At 50.3% G+C, this 18982-nt stretch overlaps 1 protein-coding gene across 1 annotated transcript in view; it reads left to right on the forward strand.

Annotated features, from left to right (window-relative positions):
• Positions 1-308: 308 nt before the first annotated feature.
• Positions 309-18982, forward strand: part of SMIM17 (small integral membrane protein 17) — a gene marked incomplete at its 3' end in the record, with an annotated part of 40175 nt that continues 21501 nt past the window's right edge. The window contains exons 1-2 of the mRNA XM_082676043.1: positions 309-371; positions 18217-18299. The remainder of the gene's footprint in view (positions 372-18216; positions 18300-18982) is intronic.

Here is an 18982-nt window from a genome sequence, read left to right on the forward strand (position 1 = left end):
ACCGGCGAGAAGCCGTACGCGTGCTACATCTGCAAGAAGCACTTCACGGGCCGCTCGTCCCTGGTGGTACACCAGATGGGCCACACCGGCGAGAAGCCGTACGCGTGCGGCGAGTGCGGGAAGGCCTTCAGCCAGAGCGCCTACCTCATCGAACACCAGCGCATCCACACGGGCGAGAAGCCGTACCGGTGCGCGCAGTGCGGCAAGGCCTTCATCAAGAACTCCTCGCTCACAGTTCACCAGAGGATCCACACCGGGGAGAAGCCCTACAGGTGCGGCGAGTGCGGGAAAACCTTCAGCCGGAACACCAACCTCACGCGGCACCTGAGGATCCACACCTAGGGTGCTTGGGGCGCCCCAGTCTACACCAGGTGGGCGGCGTCCTTAGCACGGGCCGTCGGTTCTCTGGGAGTTCTCAAGTGCTGGCCCAGGGTGGCGCAGCCCCGCGGCTCTTAGGAATTGTGGGGGTCTTGGTTCCCACGCGCTCCTTCCCGGCCGGGCGTCCACACCACCGAGCCGGAAGGCAAGTTCCTCCGTGCCCAGTGTACTTGGGAACGTTGCAAGGTTGGCTGTGGCTGGTAACTCGCGGGAGTTCCAGGAACGGAGCGCGTCGGGGTTCCAGACCAAGCGCTCAGTACATTTTAAGCGCTGAGATGGAGCCTCCGGTCGGTCTCCGTTCCGATAGTAAAGTTGGGGAGAGGCGTGCAGGACTTGATAAGAGCGTGGGGACGTTTTTCCCCTTGTCACACACACCCTCGGTCTAGTCCAGATGTAGGTTGTCAGTGAGTTTCCTCTATGGGGAAGAGCTAGAGGGGGACCCTTCGTCGTCCTTCCATATCCCAGCCCCCCTGCAGTCTCCCTAAACCGTACTGGAAGCCTCCTCCCCCCAGGCTAATAAGCGGTAGAAGTTGGCAAGTTCGTGAGAGGAAAAAAATGTTTTTTCAGAGTTAGCAATAACAGTAACCGGTTTGGCTGCCAAAGTTTCTCATAGTGGTCTGTTAAATTTTTTTTTTAATAAAACTTTTCATGAAGGGAGACCAGTGTCATCTTAAACAGTCATCAGGTGAGAAAGATACAGGTAACAGGTGTGCTGTCAAAGTCGGTTTCAGTGCTTGTGGGAGAGGGCAGGGGAGCGAGTAACAACAGGCTTGATATTCAGGTTAAAATACTTAACCGGATTCAATAAGTTGCACATCTGAGTCTCTTTACATAGTTATCTTTTGCAGTTAAACTTGGAGTCTCCTAAGGCTGACCTGAAGCTTTGTGTACACATAGAGTTCCCCCAGCCTCCCCTCTCTGGGACCTTTTCCACCACCTTTTTATTTTAATGTTCTGTGCTACTGGTCGCAAATGTCCTGGAGTGTCTGCATGTCCCACACTTCCTGACGCTGGCGTGCACAAAAAATAATTCATTTTAAGCAACCACTTATATTAGTAAGCACACTTCGTGTTGTAGGTAGGAAAAACAGCCATGTAGAAACATGGACAGTTTTTGAATGTCAGGGTGCAGGCATCAGGGTGGGCTTGATCCAGACGCACAGCGCGTCAGGACCACAGCTCTGCCTCCCCGTGGTCTGCTGGCTCTCCCTTCACGCACTGGCCTCGTCCTCAGGCTGGCTTCCCTTGTGGTTTCCTGGTGGTTTCCAGCAGCTCCTCTTGACACACTTCCTCAGTCTCGTGCAGATGGAGACAGACCTCTTCCAGTCATTGGCAAAAAAGCCCTACGCTTCATTCCGCTGGACTCACCAGGGGCTGATTGTTCTGACCAGAAAAATGCCATGTGCTTATTGGCTTAGATATGGGTCTCGCCCTCATCCTTGAAATAGTAGCTGTGGAAGGGGAATGAATGGGAGTGACTGCCCAGATCGGCCTGAAACCACTGTCCACCCTTGACGTGGGCGTGGGGTCCATTCTGCCCAGGTCACAGTCGGGCGGAAGTGGGATGACACGGAGAAGCCGGCCCCAGCGTCATCGGATGGCCTCTCTGGCTTTTGTTGTGACAGTGAGGTCCTGCTGCACGTGACATTTTCTTTGGGGAGCCTTCTCATTGCCTTGGTCACCACGAGAGCCCCCGGTCCTGGCTGTCCTCTGTGCTCTCTTGACCACGGGATGGGGGCAGGGCCCAGAGAGACTGAGAGGCTCCGGGTCACATCTGTTTGCACCAGCTTTCGTCGCCATGCCCCCATTCCCGTTGGCAAGAACAGATGTCATGTGATCAGGTTTCCTGCTTGGGGGGGCGGGGCAGGGGTGGCCGGGTGAGTGACTGTGACGCACAGGGCAAGTGTGAGCCTTGGATGGATCGAAGGTGAGCCCCAGCTGTGAGCGAATGAGTTCCTTCTAACCCTCTGTGCTTCGGTTCCCTCTGCTTTAAAAAGGGGGTTGTGGGCATCTCCGAAGTCGATTGATAGGATAGTCAGGGGCAGGCTAAGCTGCAGGTCCTGGCAACACAGAGCCTCAGACAACAGAGCCCCCAGCCTCTCTGCCTCTCTCCTGCTCCCTCGCTTCTCTCTCAGTCTCAGACCAAAAATTCCACCCAGTCGCACTCCTTGTGGTCACTTAGGACCTACATCCCGTCCACCCCTGAGGACACAGGGCTGGTCAGAGCTGGCTGCCAGCCACCATGAGCGTTCCAGCGACAGGTCAGGGGAGGCAGCCTGGGGGAGGTAAGTCTGACCAACACCTTAGCACCGGACCGGAAGTGGCCCAGTGTCTCCCACTGTCTATCACGCCTTTGACAGCTGCCTCCCCTCAGACCTACATGGAGGCTGGGAGGTGTCGTCCAGGGGTGTTTCCAGGACGAAGTGGAGACAACCATCCCTCAGGCTGCACCCTGAGGACCTGTCCAGGCAGATCGTGCAGTCAGGCAGGGGCATGAGACATGGTCTTTCAATAAAACGAGCACATGGAGCTTGGCAACCTTCTAGGCCCCCCAGTAGGAGCTAAGAGTAGGGGTCTCTGACGGTTTGGCCTAGCAGCCATGTCGCCACCCTCCTCCTGTGCTTCCCTCCCATCACCTCCTACTCATGAGATGGGACACTCAGCCTCGCCCTGCTAGACCTTTCCACACCTGGCCCAGTCCTCTCATCAAATGGGAAAGGACGGGGAGGAGGGGTGTGGGAGCACCCTCTTCTCTCAGGGCCACCCGGTCCCTGGTAGGTCAGGACGGGATGCAGGTAACTGAGACCTTGGACAGAGACAAGCCCTGGAGAGTTATCAGAGACCCGTGGTCACCGTCCAGTATTATTCACTGAGGGCCTGGACACAGATCCAGAAGCTGGTGATGGCCAGGAATCTCCTGGAAGTTTTGGAGTTTCAGGAGAGGTGCAAACCATTCTCTCTCAAATCACAGATTTATGACCCCCTGACATACTGGATGGGATTCTTGTGAACATAAAGTGCTTTGAGTCAAGCAGGCTTATTGTCTAATATATGCCTCATCCACACCTTAATAATATCTTATTATTTTACTATTGATAATAGTGCTCTATTATCATTAATTAATAGTAAATAATAAATACAGTGCTCTATTATCAACAGTCAAATAAAATATTAATAAGCACTATCTAGAATGCTATTATTATCCTGGTTTTGCAGCTGAGGAAACTGAGGCTCAGAGTACTAATGCTTTGCTCAAGATCTTGGAGCTGAAAGCTTTTATGTGCAATGTTTCTGTTTCCTAAACAGCATCAAATTCCCATATTTAAGAAATGCTACTTGGGCCAGGCCCAAGCAGGCCACACCAACGACATCTGGGGCAAGAAACAGATTGGACCCCTGGTCTGCAGCCCCTGCAGAGTGGAGGAGTGATCAAGTGGGCTCTGGGATCAGGGGATCCTGGGCTCAACCACTGGTACTGCCACTCACCCAGTGGTCAACCTGAGCTTGCTCGGTGCCTCCTTGTCTGTTCAGTGGAGGTGATGCCTGACCTCCCACACAGGGTGGAGGTGATGGTGAGGTCACAGAGCTGGGTCAGCATGGACGAAATGCAGCAACAAACCCCAAAGACCTGGGGCCTAATTCCTTGCAGCCGATCGTAGGAGGATCTCCACAGGGTGACTCGGGGGTCCAAACTCCCTCTACCACATTCAGCTCACTGCTTCTGGAAACACCCTGGGGTCAGCATCCAGGGGGCGGATGGGGGAAGGGCAGGTGGCAAAGGCCCAACCTTTTCTGGACACATCCCTCTCCTCACCTTCCACAGGGAGGAGTGGTCCATGCCCCTTCCTGGATGCAAGTGGGAAATGCGGTCTCTGGCAGGACAGCTGCGTCCCAGGACGAACTCTGCACCAGGAAGGAAGGAAAGTGAGGAGTGTGGGGGGTTACTGTCTCCCCCTGCCACCCAAAATGCAAGGTGGGTGCTCATGCTTTCCAGTAACATGTAGACAGCAGCTACAGTTGCAAAAGGCTGTTTCTAGCCATTTAAGGATGTTATAGATTGCATGTGTTCTCCCCAAATTCATATATTGAAATCCTAACACCCAGTAACTTCAAAATGTGACTGGATTTGGAGATAGGGCCTTTAAAGGGATAATTAGGGTTCTGTGAGGTCATATGAGTGGGCCCTAATCCAATGACTGGTGTCCTAAGAAGAGAGAGAGAGATGCCAGGCCGCACACGGGCAGAGGGACAGCCACGTGAAGAGGCCACAGGAGGGCCGCCATCTGCAAGCCAAGGAGAGAGGCCTTAGGAGAAATTAACCCTGCTCACACCCTGATCCCGGACGGTGAGAAAATAGATTTCTGCCATTCAAGCCCACTGCCCTGTCTGTGGTCTTTTGCCATGGCAGCCGGAGCAAACGAATACAGTGAGTGAGCTACAACAAGCTCCCACTGGACAAACCTTTCTGGCAGAGACACCAGATCCTGCAGTGAATAAGCAGCCATTTAACGGAGAATCACGTTTATTCCCGGTAAAGTGCCAGGTACGCAGGTGATGTTCAGCACCAAGGACAGCAGCTGGTCTGAGCCACAGTAAGGGCTTCCCTGGTGGCCCAGTGGTTAAGAATCCGCCTGCCAATGCAGGGGACACAGGTTCGAGCCCTGGTCCGGGAAGATCCCACATGCCGTGGAGCAGCTAAGTCCATGTGCCACAACTACTGAGCCTGCACTCTAGAGCCCGCGAACCACAGCCATTGAGCCCACGTGCCACAACTACTGAAGCCCGCACGCCTAGAGCCCATGCTCCGCAACAAGAAAAGCCACCACAATGAGAAGCCCGTGCACCAAAACAAAGAGTAGCCACCCCTCGCTGCAACTAGAGAGAGCCCACGTGCAGCAACAAAGACCCAATGCAGCCAAAAATAAATAAATAAATATATATTTAAAAAGGCCTAGAGGGAAATGAAAGAACGGAGCCAGCCAGTCTCCTCCACTTAGTCCCAGGAGCCCACCTGAGGGAACCACCAAGAGGGACCATGAGACCAAACGGGTTTTGCCAGCCTGTGCTGAGGAAGGGTGTGGAATTCCACAAATAACTGTTGGTTGATGGCAGGGGTTGGCCAGCCTTTTCTGCAAAAGGCCAGAGACTGTGTATTCTTTGCAAGCCACAAAAGCTCTCTCTGTGTCATATTCTTTTCGCTTTATTTTACAGTGTGAAAGCCATTCTTACCTTGGGGGCCATGTGAAAGCAGGTCTGGCCCCCGGGCTGCGGTTTGCCAACCCCTGCCTGATCTAATCTCTCCCCTGGTAACGGGGATAATTTTTGGAGTCTGGTGCAACATGAAAATATGGGGCCCTCTGTCCAGAGGTTATTAAGCATTTCAAAATGGTGACTGCAGAGCGTGAGACCGAGCGTGGGCCAGGCCCTGTGTGGTTGCACAGGTCGCACACTGCTGAAGTACGGCAGCTATCGCCTGTCCTGAGGGAATTCTCAGGAATGTGTCACAAGCCCCAAGGGCATCTCTTGACGTCCCTGAGTTAATTCTAAAGTGATGACGGGAGGAGGCTGAAACTTGGCCACCATCTCAGGCCTCACCTGTGACAGGTTATCTGGGAGAGTGGGCAGAAGGCTGGGCTCCCTGGCGGGCACCCCCGCAGCAGCGTGGGTCTTCTTGTGGCAGGTGAGGTTCCCGATGCACCTGAAGGCCTTGCCACACACCTTGCGCTCATAGGGCCACTCCCTGGTGGGGATCCTCCGGTGCGCCGTCAGCATGGGCTGGTGCCGGAAGTCTTTCCCACACTGCCCGCACTGGTAGGGCTTCTCCCCTGTGTGGATTCGGCCGTGCTGGACCAGGGTGGACTTCCGCACGAAGGCCTTGCTGCACACGCCACACTGGAAGGGCCTCTCGTCACTGTGGATGGCCTGATGCTAGAGTAGGAAGGACACCTTCTGGAAGCTTCTCCCGCATTCGCCGCAGCGGTAAGGGCTTCTCGCCCGTGTGGATCTGCAGGTGAATGGAGAGGTGCGCCTTCTGGCTGAAGGTCTTGCCACACTCCGTGCACTCAAAGGGTCTCTCTCCGGTATGGGTCCGCCGGTGCACGGTGAGGTAGCCCTTCTGGCTGTAGGATCTCCCGCAGGCTTTGCAGTGGAAAGGCTTCTCGCCCATGTGGTTGCACCAGTACACCACGAGCTGCGCCTTCTGGCTGAAGGCCTTGCCGCACTCGTAGCACTTGAACGGCCGCTCGCCCGTGTGCGTGCGGTGGTTGTTGACCCGCTCGGATTTCTTGCGGAAGGCCTTCCCGCACACCCTGCACGGGTGGGGCCTGTCGCCTCTGGCGGCCCACTGGTGCCCGAGGAGGGAGGAGCGCTTGGTGAAGCGCTTACCGCACAGGTCACACACGAAGGGCTTCTCCCTGGTGTGGATGCGCTGGTGGTCCACCAGGTTGGTGATGAGGGTGAAGGCCTTGCCTCACTCGCCGCACTTGCAGGGCCGCTCGCCGGTGTGTGTGCGCCAGTGCCCGAGCAGCTGCTTGTTCTGCACGAAGGCGCGGCCGCATTCGGCACACCGGTAGGGCCACTCGTCCATGTGGATGCGCCGGTGCACTGTGAGGTTGGCAAGCTGGCAGAAGGCCTTGCTGCCCTCGGCGCACGTGAACGGCTTCTCGCCGGTGTGGACGCGCCGGTGCACCGTGAGCGTGGCTTTCCTGCGGGAGCGTCTCCCACACTCGCCCCACGCGAAGGGTTTGTCCAGGGCGTGCACGCGCTGGTGCTGCGCCAGCTCGGTGCAGTGTGCAGAGGCCTCCCCGCACTCCTGGCACACAGGACTTCTCAGTGACGGCAGGGGCTCTCCCAGTTGGCATTCCGCGGGCCGCACTTGTGGGGTCCCCTCCCTCCTGGAATTCCTGGCTGGGGGTCTCCTGGCTGATGCTCTGAAGGGGCCCTTCCTGAAGCTGTCCCGGCCTCTCCTGATGCACAGCCCCAGGGGCAGCCACCTCCCAGATCTTCCAGGTCCAGCTCAGGGGATACTCCTGCAGAGACAGCTTCCACTGGGCCATTCCTCTCCAGTCTCCATTTCTGAAAGAGACAGAAAACACGAATGTCACCCACGTCACCTACTCCCAGAGCTGGAAGGGGTGAGGGCTGGGGGCTGGGAAAGCAAAGAGAAGCCTCCTCAAGTACTTGCCAAGGGCTCTAGAATGAGGTCTAGTGTGTGTGTGCAGTGGACAGAATATATGTGCCCCCCCCCCCGCAAATTCATATGTGGAAATCCTAATCCCCAGGTGATGGCATTAGGTGGTTGGGAGGTGATTAGGTCATAAAGGCAGAGTACTCACAAATGGGATTAATGAGATCTCTCTCACCCCTTCCTCCTTGTGAGGACACAGCGAGAAGGGGCCACCTATGAACTAGGAAAAGGGCCCTCCCCAGAACCCCCCGTTTTACCCAGGGAGCTCAAGTTCTGGAAGTTCTCAAGCATCACATCCTTGTACAGGCCCCTCTGAGCCGGCTTCAGCTGCCGCCACTCCTCCTGTGTGAAGTTCACGGCCACATCTTTGAATGTCACCAACTCCTGTGACAGCAAAGATGTCTGGTTCAACCAGGCCGGCAGGGCTGGAGGAGCCAGGGAGGTGGGGCAAGGCCCTGGCCTCAGTGGGTCCTCCCAGGGAATATCCCCCTCCCCCAGCACAGAATGGCAGTGGCACACAGTAGGTGCTCAAGAAACGTCAGCTGTCATTAGGATGACATCATTATTACAGGGCTGGGACTGGATTTGGTTTGGGGCTTCAGGGCTGTGTGGCAGTCCCCAAGGCCATCCCAAAGTTTGATGATTCTCTATGAGGACTTGTGGGACTTGGCATAAAGTTGTATTCGTGGCCACCCTGCCCCAGGTGACAGGGCACAGGCCCCGGAGGGGGGCTCCAGCAGGGCCTCATTTGACTCGAGGCCCAACCTGAGCCACCCACGAGGAGGAAGGCAAGGAGCTGACACTACTCACCAGGGCCTTGTCAGCCGGCAGCTGGGCAGCCATCCCTCCACTGCCCACAGTGACCAGGGGATGGGTGGTGGGGTCTGGGGGCTGATGGAACTGTGGTGGAGGGAGAGAGAAGGGGGACAGTGAGAGACCAGGCCTAGCCCTGCCCCCTGGATTCACACACACACACACACACACACACAGCTCTTCTCATCCAGAGAAACACAGAGACACAGCACGCACACACCCCATGGGCTCATGCTACCCAGACACCGCCACAGTGTGGTGGCTGGGGAAGTAGGGAGTGGGGATGTCTCTCCCAGGTGGGTTCAGACCCAGGGCCACTCTGCCTAGACACCCCCATCAGGACCTGGACCTGAGATCCACCCTTAGGGCCAAGCGGCTGAGCCCCCACCACTGCCCCAGGCCCCAGCTTACACTTGGGGTCCGGCTCTGCTACCAGATGAAAAAGCCCCCAGGAACAAAGGCCCAGGGACAGAGAAATCAGTCCCCAGCTGCAGAGTGTTCATCATGCCCTTGACTGCTCCGTACTGCATCAGTTTCCTCTGGCCACCATCCCTGACCCAGCTCATGGGGCTCTGGAGAGAACCAGGGCCTCTCACCTAGGCGCTGACCAAGGCCTTGACTGCCACTCTCCTTTGACACCTGTTGCCTGGGCTGGTGAACTGTGAGACTGCAGGAGCCAGATACCTGGGTTTCAATTCTGGCTCTGCCACTTACCTGCTGTGTAGCTTTGGGCAGGTTACTCAACCTCTCTGTGCCTCAGTTTCCTCATCTAGAAAATGGGCATAAGGTCCCCATCTCATGGGGTCATTATGACATTTCAACAAGTTAGTGTAAGTAACTCGTTATGAACAGTGCTTGCCATGTGGTAAGGGATATACGTTTTATTGTTGTTGTTATTTTATTATCGCCATCTATATATTCAACATTCTTCCTACTAAACTGGGCTTCCCTTTATTATGTTTTATTCCAGTACCCTACAAAGGATTTGGCTCACAACTAGCCACCCCCACCCCCTCCTTTTTTATTATGCTCAAATACACATAAAATTTAACATTTTACCCATTTTAAAGTGTACAATTCAGTGGCATTTAGCACATTCATAATGTTGTGTAACCATTACTGCTATCTAGTTCCAAAACATTTTCATCACCTCCAAAGGGAAACCTTGCACCCATGAAGCAGTCCCTCCCCATTCCCTCCTCACCACAGGCCCTGGCAACCACCAATCTGCTTTCTGTTTCCATGGATTTGCCTGTTCTGGACATTTCATACACAAGGAATCCTACACTATGTGGCCCTTTGTGTCTGGTTTGTTTCACTGAGCTGGGTGTATTTGAGGTTCACCCATGTGGTAGCATGTATCAGGGCCTCATTCCTTTTCATGGCTGAAAAATGTTCCATTGTGTGAACATACCACGTTTTGTTATCCATTCTCTGCTAATGGACATTAGGGTTGTTTTCACATTTTGGCTGTTGTAATGCTGCCATGAGTATGCATGGTCAGGTGCAAATATACCTTGCAGATATTGTGGGTTAGGTTCCCAACCACCACAATAAGGCAAATATCGCAATAAGGAGAGTCACACAAATTTTTTGGTTTCCCAGGGCATATAAAGTTATGTCTATATTATACTGTAATCTGTTAAATGTGCAGTAGCATGATGTCTAAAAAAAATGTACGTATCTTAATTTAAAAATCCTTTATTGCTAAATAATGCTGACCATCATCTGAGCCTCAGTGAGTGGTAGTTTTTTTGCAATAGTAACACCAAAGATCACTGATCACAGATCACCGTAACAAATAATTTTTAAAAGTTTGAAGTATTTTCAGAATTGCCAAAATGTGACACAGAGACAAGAAGTGAGCAAATGCTGTTGGAAAAATGGCACCAATAGGCTTGATCAATGCAGGGTTGCCACAAGCCTTCAATTTGTAAGAAAACGCAGTATCTGCGAAACACAATAAAATGATATATCTATATTTGAGTACATAAGGTGTACACATATTCTAAATACCGTATTTATGTGCATATGAGATGTAACCACACACTAAATACCATATGTACATGCATATAAGATATATAGAAACTGATATACATGACATGTGTATAAGATATATGCACAAAATATCACATATACATGTATATGTGGTTCAACCACACACTAAATGCCACATATATATGTATATAAAATATATGTGATCTTATATCTGTGTGCTATGGTACTAAATACCATTTATACCTGTATATATGTGTAATGTGTAATCATGCACACTAAATACTACATAGGCACGTGTGTAAGATATATGTAAACTGATTTATATATACTACAGTTCTGAATACCATATACATTGGCATATAAACTATTTACACAGAACAAATACCATATATACATATATAAGGTAAATAAACTCTAAATACCATATTCCCTGTAAATAAGGTGTATATATAAAGATATACTAAATGCTGTACATACATGTATATAATAAGGTCTATTAGTACATGCTCACATGAAATACCATAATTACATTAATACATGTAACTACACCAAATACCGTATATATGTATATACATGTACTCTAGTAAAAACTGTATTTCATTTACTCCAAGAGACCATAGGTTGAAAGAAAACATGATTTTATCTCACTAAGGAAAAAAAAAGAATCTGCCAAATAAACCACAATATACCGTCAGTGGTAAGACACATCCTAATTTTGGAGATATTAAACTATGAAAAAAAAACGGATCTTTGAATTAAGGAGTAAAGTTGAATCACTATATGTTCGGACTGAAACGACCCAGGAACACAAGCTCTAACATTCTCTGGCTGCACCCCACTGCATGGCCTGGCAGATGCCCCACCTGGAGAGCACTGTTCTGACAGAGACCAGACTCTGGATCCAGACTGCCTGGCTTCCAGTCTCGGCTCTGCCACATCCTAGTTGTGTGTTCCTGGGCAGGTCACTTAACCTCTGTTTCCTCCTGTGTAAGGTGAGGGACATAATACCCCTACTTTATAGGGTTGTGAGAATTAAGTGAGTCAATACAGATAAAGACCCCTAGAATGGTGCCGGACACGGAGCTTCCTAAGTGTGGTTATTAAGTCGCACTTAATAACCCCCTGGTGGTGATGGTGCGAGGGGGTGGGGTGGGGAGTCTTTTCGGTGCCTCAGTTATGGGGAAGTCACAGTGCGTACCGGATCAGGCTACTGCAAGGGTTTAACGAGGTGAAAGGGCGTCTCTCTCACTTCATCAGCATCAGCATCACTGGGAAAGCTTAGGAGGCCACGGCCCCGGGGGACACACCCAGGGAATCTGGGTCGGTCTTCCCGGGAGAGGGGGCCCGAGAATCTGCATCTCTGACGACCTCCGGGCGGGCGACGCTGGCACTGCTGGAGCGGGGCACCCTCTGCGGGCCGCGGAGTGAGTATTCAGCTAAGCACTCAGCTTAGCTGACTAAGCACTGAGCACTCAGCTCAACGCCCGGCACTGAGGAAATCAACGTTCCGTGACTGCCAGCGGCGGCGGGGCCGTTACTATTACCTAAACAGTAGCGAGAACGGAGCAGATCCGGCGGATGGAGCCCCGCGGAGCACCTCGGCTACAGGTGGGGTCCTCGCACCCACTGTCCAGGCGGGGAAACTGAGGCACGCAGGGATGGGGCAGGGATTCAGAGCCTCCTCTGGGGTCCCTCCCGCGATCCAGGGTGCATGTTCCTCCCCGTCGACGAAAACCCGGCGGGGCCGCTGTGGGGTTCTGACCGCAATATGGCCAGCGAGAGCGCGGTCTGCACCTGCGCGGCTCGGCTGCTCCCGCCCCGCCCCCGCGCCGCGTGAGGCCACACCCACCCCGCGCTCCCAGACTCCTCCGCGCGCCGACCGGGGTGGGCGGGGACTGAGAGGTGGGAGGAGAAGAGGGATTAGTGGGGAGGGGGGAGATGGAGAGGGGCTTGGAGAGAGTGGGAGGGGAGGGGGAAAAAGAAGGAGGGAGGAGGAGTTAGGGGAGGGGTGGAGGGTGGCGGGGGAGATGGAGAGGGGCGGGGAGGAGAGTGGTACTCCTACTGGGAGAAGGGGAGGAGGATCAGGAGGGAGAAATGGGGAGGAGGGAAGACCAAAAGAGGGGCAGGAGGGGAGGGGCTTGAGAGGAGAGGGAGGGGAGGGGGGAAAGGAAGGAGAGGGAAGAGAAGAAGGAAGGGAGGGGGTTGGGAAGGAGAGTGGGGAGGGGAGGAAGATGCAGGAATGAAGAAGGGAAGAAAGGAATTGCTTCAACAATACTGAAAAAAACAACAAGAATTGATTAGGACTGGTTGGGAGACAGGTCTGCCCGGTTCAAATCCCAGCTCTGTGTCTTTGGACCCGTGTCCTAACGTTCTGAGCCTCGGTTTCCTCGTCTGTAAAGAGGTTGCAGTCACGAAACCTGCACTATAGATGGGGTTGTTGTGTGGATGACGTGAGTTAATTAGCATAAAGTCCTTTCAAAAGGAACTGGGGCCCGCAAAACAGCGCTGTCCTACCCAACTTTATGCACAGATGCGGAAGTTCTGTGTCCGCGATGTTCAGTATGGTGGCCACTGACCACGTGTGGCTCTTGAGCACTTGGCATGTGGCCATGGAACTGAATTCTTAGTTGTACATAATTTGATAAATTAAAGTTTTCATAGTTGCTATGGCTACTGGCTACTGCGTTGGACGCTGTTTTCGTGACATATACTAAGCTTCTCGTGTTTTATAACAGTTTGATGGGGCCTCTTAAAATACCCACAGCAACCACAATAGCAACAGCACTTTGGGGGTCTTTTTTAAGTGCCAGGGATTGTCCTAAGGACTTGACGTGGATTAACTATTTGAATCTTCTCATAGTCATGAGACGTTGCCTCTCACTGGGTATAACAAGTCTTACTACTATTATCATTTGAGTGTGTACTCTGCCCTCCCCGAAACTCTTGACACACATATCATGTCATTTAACTGCAGGAGGAGAGGCTTAGGTATAATATATTTGGGAAAGGCCACAGGACGGGGTCAGCAAGATGGGAGTAGAACGTGGTTGCGTTTTGTCTTTATTTGGATCTGCGCTAGAAGGTCCTGAAGCTTGCAGAGATGGAGGAGGCAGAGCAGAATCTGCCTGCCCTGAAGCTGCAACCACCGTCCCAGGGCATGTGTGTGGTCCTAGGACTGGGGCCCTCACGCTACCTCTTCCCATAAGCTTTAAAAAAATTTTTTTTTATTGCTCCTCTTTTCCCCCCATTTCTTTTTTCCATTAAAAATTTTCTCTGGGAACCCCCTGGCGGTCCAGTGGTTAGGATTCTGCGCTTCCACTGCCAGGGTCCTGGGTTCGATTCCTGGTCAGGGAACTAAGACCAGGGGCTAAGATCCCACAAGCCAGGTGGTGCAGCCAAAAAACAAACATACAAATATATAAATAAATATATTCTCATTTTCGATATTAAAAATGGCCATGATTTTTTGCAGCTTCTGCTCTCAGGAGCTGGACTCTGTTTTCCCATTCCCTGAACATGTGCTGTCTTTGTGGGTTGTGTAAGGTCGGATCTTAACAAACGGCACCGCGAAACAGGAAAGCTTCAAGTGAGCTTTATTAGTGAGCGCTCCCGGGCGAGGTTCACTGGTGAGAGAAAGGGGGCCAGAGAAGTCGCACCCAGGGCGAGGGTTGGGCAAGATTTTATAGGGGAAGAAGGGAAAGGGGTGTGGTGAATCTGGGAGGGCGCAGGGTATTCCTTATTTGGTGGTCTTTTCGGGTATCCTGGGGGACCGTTAGTCCCGCCCCTCGAAAGGCGGGAAGGCTGGGCTGGGTTCAAAGTCCCCAGGTCAGTTCCTGGAACTGGGTGGTCTGGAATGTCTCCAGGGCAGTTTCTGGAACTGGGTGGTCCGGAAAGTTTCGGTCTGATGCAACCTGTGAATCTAATTGTGTTCCCCTGCCTCGGGCCAGTTGGCCTTACAGGTTGCTTTGACCAATACGATATGGCAGAAGTGATGCTGTAGGATTTTGGAGGTTAGACCTTCTGATTCTGACACCAGTTCCAATGTGTGTGTATTTTTCCCAAAACCACCAAGCAGTTCTCTGACACCAGCTGGGAGTTGGAGACATTATCTACCTGGAGATAGCATCAGTTAGCGATACCAATACACCTTCCCAGAATGATTTCCCTACTGGCACTCCCCCTGCCAATGTATAAGAATGTCTGTCTTAATTACTGCCTGGCCCATTATGTGGGGTGGCTGGGCTGTGCGTTCCCTAGTTTTCGGATCTTAACTACATGAAAGAAAGCCAAGGTTGGGGGTGAGCTGGTAGCAACTGCTCACTGTCCCGCAAAACGTGTCTCTACTTCTATTGTGCCAGAACCCCTAAGTTTTAGCTGCATTTCCCAGTCTCGCTTGTAGCTGGATGTGGCCAGGTAACTAGGTTGTGACCAACAAGGTGCAAATGACAGCATCAGGTTATAGCTTCCGGGGTGGACTGCTGCATTCAGATTCTGGCTTTGTTGTTCCCCTGTTAAGGAATGTTGGGAAAGTGACTTAATTTCTCTGCACCTCAGTTGCCTCATCTGTACAATGGGGATAAGGATAGTATCTACCTTATAGTGTTGTAATGAAGAGCAAATGAAGTAATACAGTGAAGCAATTAGAACAGTTCTTGGCACAAAAGTGTTCTATTATATGTCACAATTATCATTATAATAATCTTATTATCACTTCCTAAGGTTGATGTGAGGTTCAAGTGCAACCATGCTCCATGCCTATTATCAGAACAAATTTCCCTGGGGTTTATTGGTCTCCCACGACCAGGGAGAAATATTAGGAGGGAATTAAATCCATCCATCTCCCCACCCACTCACCTCCACCGGCATCATCACCCTAGGAGGCTCCATAGATTTTCCATTTCCTTCATCATAGATACTCATTTACCCAACCAATATTCTCCAATGCATGAAAATTCGTAGAGGGAATTTTCCTTTTGCCGAAGTTTCTTTAAAGAGCTGCCTACAAGGAATGTGGGTGTTTATTTAGGTGACCACCTGCTTTACAGAGAGAGGCAGGTGTGAAGTTGCCGTTTTTCACTGCTGAATTCAATGTATCACAGGGAGGTTGGTGTGAGCAGAAGTGTGTGGAAAGGGGGAGGAGAGAATTAGGTCAAAGAGCCTGAGGTTTTTTCCTTTCTTTCATCCTTAGTGGTGGAGGAGAGGCGGTTTTAACTATGTGAATATGTAGAATCTCTGCATCTTCGGATAATCAGGCATCTCAAGAGACAAGAGGCTTCAGGGTGAGTGGAGAGTCATTCATTCAGCGAATATCTGAGCAGCTCCTCTGTGCCAGGCACTGTTCTAGGGGCTGGGAATCCAGCAGTGAGCAAACCAAAGCCCTTTGTCATATGGAGCCACGAGCACTGAATTCTGAGCGTGATCAGAGGTAATTAGGTGGAGGGTGAAGGGGAAGCCTACTTCAGCTTGGGCAGTCGGGGAGGCCTCTCTCTAAGGAGGGGGTATCTGAGCAGAGCCGCAGTTAGCAAAGACCGCTGTATGCATATCTGGAGGAAGGGTAGCCTCCTCTCACCCAGGGTTCACTGGAACCTTGCTCAGAAGACAGGCAAAATAGGCAGCACCCAAGAATCTGTCCTTAGGAACTTGGCTAAGTAGCTTAGGATTCGTCTGGGTAAGAAATGGTGAGGAAGGCTTGAATATACTGATATGGAAGGAGCTCTGGTTACAGTATTAAATGAGAAAACAAATGAACAATTGACCACAGTGTATCTTGTGTATTCTCATTTATGTTTTTAAAAAGTATATATATACATTATATACATAGTGCATATATATATACTGTACATATATAACTATGTAACTATATATAAAGTATATATACTTATGTCTATGTAACTATATAACTATACGGCCTTATATATATACAGAGAGAGAGACAGAGAGAGAAGTATCGATAGAAGAAACGCTACTACTTCTGTACAGGTTGTTAATCTATTGAGATGCTTCTCTGAAAGTTGGTAAATAGCTGCTGGCTGAAGGCCTCTGACCCTGCTGCCTTGTCCTGTCCTACGTATCACCCAAAGGGTGCCAGGTGTTGGTGATTAAAATTCTCAGACTGACTCCTACTTCTTTACAGGCTGCTAATTTATTGAAACACCTCAGTGAGAGAGACAGGGCAGAGTGTACTTACTGTACCTCACCTGAAACTGGGACCCTCCTGTTGCCCTTCAAAAAGTAATGATGAAATCCTACAAGCCTATGGGACAGTGTAGAGAATAAGACAACTTACCTCCCATGTATTTTTTTTTTATTGACATATAGTTGATTTACAGTGTTTTGTTAGCTTCTACTGTACGGCAAAGTGATTCAGATATACATATGTATGCATTCTTTTTATGTTCTTTTCCATTATGGTGTATCCCAGGATATTGAATATAGTTCCCTGTGCTCTACAGGAGGACCTTGTTGTCTATCCATTCTCTATATAATATTTTGCATCTGTGGATCCCAAACCCCCACTCCATCCCTCCCCCATTACCTCCCATGCATCTGCAACTCAGAACTATTTGATTTTTTTAAAGTATGTGGGTACATGACTTTGATTTCAGAAAGAAGTTTTTTTTTAAAGTAATTTAATATTTTATTTATTCATTTATTTTTGGCTGTATTGGGTCTTCGTTGCTGTGCGTCGGCTTTTCTCTAGTTGCAGCGAGCAGGGGCTACTCTTCGTTGTGGTGCGCGGGCTTCTCATTGCATTGGCTTCTCTTGTGGAGCATGGGCTCTAGACGCACAGGCTTCAGTAGTTGTGGCACGCGGGCTCAGTAGTTTTGGCTCGCGGGCTCAGTAGTTGTGGTTCATGGGCTCTAGAGTGCAGGCTCGGTAGTTGTGGCGCACGGGCTTAGTTGTTCTGCGACAAGTGGGATCTTCCCGGACCAGGGCTCGAACCCGTGTCCCCTGCATTGGCAGGCGGATTCTTAACAACTGTACCACCAGGGAAGTCCCATAAAGAAGTTTTAAATCACTGTACACCTCATGTCAAAATTGTATCCCAATTCTTTATTCATTTTATCCTAATGTTTTAAAAACATACATATTTTTCCACCTTATGCCTTTATTATTTATTTAAGAGCTTATTTGATACAACACTCAAAAGGGACAGAGAATATAAGACAAAAAACAACGTTCTCCTCATCTTCCAACACCGGATTCTCTTCTGGTAACCACAATTATCAGTTTCTTTAGAAACCTTCAAGAGATACTGTACACACACATGCACACACACAGCCCTCATCTTATCCTATCAGGCCCAACAAACCAGGGAATCAAAAGGTAGGACTGTCTTTCCCATCGCTGGTGGTCTGGATCTTTGAGAGGATGATGTGGGTTTCCATGGCAATCAACTGTCTCCCAGGGATGGAAAGAAAAACAGGTTGGCTGCCCAAGGATGGATCCAGGATCCTCTCTGGGAGGAGAGGACTCTTGTGGAGAACTGACCGCCATCCCTCAGCCCCCTCCCTGGGGAATTTACAAACCCTATTTTGGGGTGAGGCTGGGAAGGGGAGGGCTGTCTCTTGTGGTGTTGAAAAGCCTTCTGAAGTAGGCTTTCTGTGGGGTGGAGTAGATTTTAGAGCCTGTGAGTTTCAGGTCTGAATCACAACTCTGCTACTTACTGGCTGTATAAGCCAGGTGATCTGGTTTAATAGGGATCAGAAGGGTGACTGCTGTGTGCTAGACAGTGGGAATTAGGGGTGGGCAAGACCATTCATAGTTCACCTCTCAGAGAGGGACTTACCTTCTTCAAATCTCTCTTTTAAACTTATTATTTTATTTTTCTTTCTTGACAGTCAACAAGTACAAACATTTTCTCTGTCAAAGATCAAGATTTCCTGCTGATCTCACTTCAGCAACCCCAGTCTCTGCTCTAGAGGTGAGTGACTGCTGTGGATTTGGGGTGCACTGGGAGTGTGCTATTACTTTTCATTTACATACATCTCTGTGCCTACAGAAGGAAATGGAATTTGTGTGTGCATATCTGCAAATGCATTGATACTGGCCTGACTTTCCTTATCTTGGCTAATATTACCCATCCCATAATAACAATGTCAAATGCATATCAGCCTCTTACTATGATATACGCACTGTTGTTATTGACTAAGTTGTCATAATTAAATCGATATGTCATATTTCATTGATGTTAAGGTGCACTTTTACTTTTTTTATTGCTAACATCTGTGACATTGAAATACAATGGTCAATGTTTGGATTTTAGGATTTTTAACTTCTTATTTGGTAAGCAGTACACGTGGAAGCAAAACTGTCACATTCACGGCGTGCCATAGTCCAGGAAGAAAAATTAATTTACACCCTGAGATTAACCAAATATAACAGGGTCATCCTATTTAGTCCTGATCCCCCGAAAACAAAAAACTTCCTGTAAACCTGGAATTTAAGCAAAATCAACTTTATCCATGAGTTTTGCCATGCTGAAATTTGAGGGTCTGTCATGAACTTTCTGACTGTGATAATCGTTTAACAAAATTAGTGGTTTTTTGGGGGAAATTCACTGGAAGTTCAGCGACTCGAGTCCTTCAGTGAAAGGACTCAGTGCTT

This window comes from Grampus griseus (genome assembly GCF_964374135.1).
Source record: "Grampus griseus genome assembly, chromosome: 19".
Taxonomy (NCBI): domain Eukaryota; kingdom Metazoa; phylum Chordata; class Mammalia; order Artiodactyla; family Delphinidae; genus Grampus; species Grampus griseus.